Source organism: Dendrobates tinctorius, unplaced genomic scaffold, assembly GCF_039654945.1.
Source record: "Dendrobates tinctorius isolate UK_male_01 unplaced genomic scaffold, ASM3965494v1 ptg000165l, whole genome shotgun sequence".
NCBI lineage: Eukaryota > Metazoa > Chordata > Amphibia > Anura > Dendrobatidae > Dendrobates > Dendrobates tinctorius.
The window spans coordinates 10703972-10708580 of record NW_027361832.1 but is presented as its reverse complement, the minus strand read 5'-3'; the positions used below and the strand labels follow the sequence as shown (position 1 = coordinate 10708580).

Genomic DNA, 4609 nt, shown 5'->3' with positions numbered 1-4609 from the left:
ATCACAATGCATGGAATATATGTGTATACCCCCGACTCTGTCACTGCAAACTCCACGACAACCCCGAACTTACTCGCTGCCACCTCCAGTCATTATTTTGTATACAGGCTGACTGCGAGATTGGTTCTGGTAGCTTATGGCTTCGGGGTGCGGTTTACAGAACAAAAGCAACAGAACTATTACATTTTATATTTAATCCAGAACAATATGCAGTGTTTATCAAAAAATATACAAAAGATTTTATAAAGTGGGTAAAACAATACAGCATATACAATTACATAAAATAAAACAGGATTAATAAAAGAAACTTACTACACCGATCACAGAGATGATCAACCATGATTAAGACTCTTTTTCAAAACGCATAGGTCTAAGACCTCCTTATTGCACTGTCATATTGCCAACTAGTTTCTTTGGAGGATATTTTTATGTCTAAATTAAAAGCTAAGTTTTATTAATCATCAACAAGCTTCCACACTGAATTTCTCCCACTTATAAGCAGGTGTTACAGTTATAAGAAAACATGCATATTCTACCCCGATGAGCCCTGAAGCTGAAAATGTATGTCACATCAATATCGGATCTATACAAGCCCCAATATTCAAAATTCCACCTGTGACACAAAGTCTATGGTAAATGTATAAGATTTCCCCTGAGAGAACGAAAGTGTGATTTCAATTCAGGATGAATTTTCTGGGGACAAAAGCCTTTTCCACTTTTCAATCTATGTGTAAACACAAGTACCCTTTTGTTACCTACCTCTCTAAAAAGACGTTTCCTGTCTTAATTACCTGTCCAATCTATAAACCTCTGTCTATGCACAATAGACATTCTCACAGGGGTCCTTAACTTCAAAAAGGAGCTGTCTGCATCTTAATTAAGATGGTCACATCCTAACTATAACTAAATTTCTACTTCTTTATTCCCATTTTACCAGTCTATTTAAAGGCATCTTAGGGGCGTGAATGCCCCTCTCATTAGGGGCTTCAGAGATTTTAATATTTTCTATTATATGTAGTCTTCAATTATTTTTCATATTACAAACTATATATAAAAAAAAATATAAAATATTGCCATTTCCATACTGGCTACTGACCTAATATTAGACTCCTACTTCTTGCTGGACATATGATAACAGCAACAATAAATTGGAAAATGTACAAAAAATGCACACAAAAAAATTTAAACAATAGGTCATTCTCTGATGACACGTTCCTTTTATGCCCTTTCTGACATCTGACGTACTATCCCGTCCACGGTACCTGGGCCCCTATGACCAGGTCGGGATAATACTTCATCGTGATCAGCGGCAGTCCAGTGGGAGGCGCCGCTGATCGCGGCCGGGTGTCAGCTGATTATCACAGCTGACATCCAGCACTATGTGTCAGGGGCGGTCACGGACCGCCCCGGCACGTTAACCCCTGGCTGCACTGCTCTGGGGGCCTCCTTCCCTGCAGGTCCCCGTATCCAATATGGCTGCGGGGACCTTCGGGGGCCTGCAGGGAGGTGGCTTCCTCAGTGCCTGCAGAGAGCTAATCTGACACAGCGCTGTGTGAAGTGTCAGATCAGCGATCTAACACATGACAGTGATGCCCCCCCCCGGGACAATGTAATAAAGTTAAAAAAAGTGTAAAAATAATTTATAAAAAAACGCTAAATAAAAAAAAATTCCCTAATAAATTCATTTTTTGGAAATAAAAAAAACAAAACAATAAAAGTACACATATTTAGTATCGCTGTGTCCGTAACAACCCGCCCTATAAAACTGTCCCATTAGTTAACCCCTTTAGCGAACCCCTTAAAAATTAAAAATTAAAAACAAAGCAAAAAACAATGCTTTATCATCATACCGCCGAACAAAAAGTGCAATAACGCGCGATCAAAAAGACGGATATAAATAACCATGGTACCGCTGAAAACGTCATCTTTTCCCGCAAAAAACGAGCTGCCATGCAGCGTCATCAGTGAACAAATAAAAAAGTTATAGCTCGGAGCGTTACTAAGGGAACTAGCCGTTGCGGGACTACTATTCCCGAAAGCCCATAGAATATTTCGTCCTGCCCCTCCTTGCGCTTCTCCCGTTGCGTTGCAGAGCTCCCGGACAGCATCAGACATGGCCCCGTCAACTCCTGGTCCTGTCCAGGTAGTGATAGTGCAAAAGGATGATCACTCCTTCCAGCTGGATGAGGAGGGTCTCGCCTCTGTGCTGCTCCAGGACCATATTCGGGATTTGGATGTTGTCGTTGTTTCCGTGGCCGGTGCATTCCGAAAAGGGAAATCTTTCCTGCTCGACTTTATGCTGAGATACGTGTATAGCCAGAAAGCTGGTGATGCCAGGAACTGGCTGGGGATGGAAGATGAACCCCTTACTGGATTTTCTTGGAAAGGGGGCTCTGAACCCGACACCACTGATATCCAAATCTGGAGTGAGGTGTTCACCATGCAGAAACCGGACGGCAAAGAGGTTGCGGTGGTCCTGATGGACACACAGGGCGCATTTGACAGTCAGTCCACAGTGAAGGACTGTGCTACCATTTTTGCTCTGAGTACGATGACGAGCTCTATTCAGATTTACAACTTGTCCCAGAACATACAAGAGGACTACCTCCAACAGCTCCAGCTCTTTACTGAATATGGGCATTTGGCTATGGATGAAATCTTCTTGAAGCCATTTCAGACTTTGATGTTTTTGGTTCACGATTGGAGCTTTCCCTATGAGTATCCATATGGAGCTGAGGGAGGTGATAAGTTTCTAGAAAAGAGATTACGGGTAAAGGAGCATCAGCATGAAGAGATCCAGAATGTATGTAAGCACATTCACTCTTGCTTCACCAATGTCAACTGTTTCCTTCTTCCACACCCTGGACTCAAGGTCGCAACTAGTCCTCAATTTGATGGCCGCCTGAAAGACATTGCTCCGGAGTTCACCGAACAGCTCATTGAACTGGTTCCTCTTGTTCTTGACCCCCAAAGCCTGATGGAAAAAGAGATCAATGGTGCAAAAGTCACCTGCAGAGGACTTCTGGAGTATTTTAAGGCTTACATAAAGATTTATCAAGGCGAAGATTTACCCCATCCCAAATCCATGCTGCAGGCAACTGCAGAAGCCAATAACCTGGCTGCCGTGGCCTCGGCTAAGGATTTATACAACAGCAGTATGGAGAAAATTTGTGGAAGAGAGAAGCCATATGTGTCTCCCGATGTCCTGCGGGATCGGGACACTGTTTGCAAAGACGAGGCACTGTCTTCTTTTGACCGTGCAAAGAAAATGGGAGGAGTGGAATTTAGCCGACAGTACAGAGAAGAGCTGGAGGAGAACCTCGAGGACATGTACACTGCTTTCTGCAAACACAACGAAAGCAAGAACATCTTCACTGCTTTTCGGACCCCAGCGGTGCTGCTGGCCTTGGTGGCAGCATTATACATGGCCTCCGGGATCACCGGCTTTGTGGGGTTAGGAGTGATAGCCCAGTTATTAAACTGTGGAATGGGATTGATTCTCATTGCACTCCTGACTTGGGGCTACATCAAGTATTCAGGACAGTACAGAGACATTGGGAAAGTCATAGACTCCAGTGCCGATTATGTGCTGGATCAGGCCACAAACCACTTGGGCAACTCTACTCGTCGCTTTACAGAACCGGCGGTCGGCGCGGCACCGGAGCGGAAGAAACAAAAGTGACGGCAGAGTGGAGTGAAGTCGCGTCTTTCCTGCCTCCAGCACAAGTCACTATCCTGAAACACAGCCATTCCAGCAGTGCCACCTAAGAATATATGATCGTGGTGCCTTCTCTATACTCTTTCCAGCTTTCACCATTAAACTTGTCCATACATTCCCTACTGAATATGGGTAGACCACATTCCCATTTCATTTAGTGACAAGTTTGGGGACGCACAGTGTTTTGTATCTTATACCCCGCACTTAAAAACAGAGTCCAGTATGTCCTTTATGTTACCCTGTCATGCTGACTATAGTAATAAAGATAACTATAGTAATAAAGATAGAGTTGATGAGCTGCAGATAAGACTGGACTGTCCATATTAAAGGGTTTGCCCAGGAATAGAAAAACATCTCTCCACCTCACCTGTACAAGGATTGTCTGCTATTGCAGCTCTGCTCTATTGGCATAGACTGGGGTTGAATTGCAGTACCACACACAACCTATCGACAGGTGTGGCGATGTTGTTTTGAAAGCAAAAAGCCATGGTTTTCTAATTTTTAGACAACCTCTTTGGACTCAAAGTGTCCAAACACTTGCATTTCTATCATCATTGTGTGATACCTATGAACAATATTCTATATATTCATATTTTATTGGGTTTAGGTAGATGGTTACTTAGTTTAGTTGGGTAGCTGCTCTTTTGTCACCCCCTTGGTTTATATTGCTATTTCTGCTTTGTTAAAGGGGCCTTATTAGCATCTTGTAAAGTGCCTTATAGTCTGTAGAGGTTGTAGAGCATAAAAAGAGTATTAGATATATAAATTATACATATACGTGTAACGCGGAACTGTTGCCAGACACGTCTGTGTGTCCAATGGACTTGCCAATAAAAGGAGGTTTGTTACTTTAGTTCCTTAAAATAAAAATTAAAAAAAACAACCTGTTCC

General features: G+C 42.9%; 1 pseudogene; it reads left to right on the top strand.

Annotated features, from left to right (window-relative positions):
• Positions 1 to 1997: 1997 nt before the first annotated feature.
• LOC141053146 (atlastin-3 pseudogene) lies at positions 1998 to 3763 on the top strand (annotated as a pseudogene).
• The last annotated feature ends 846 nt before the right edge of the window (positions 3764 to 4609 follow it).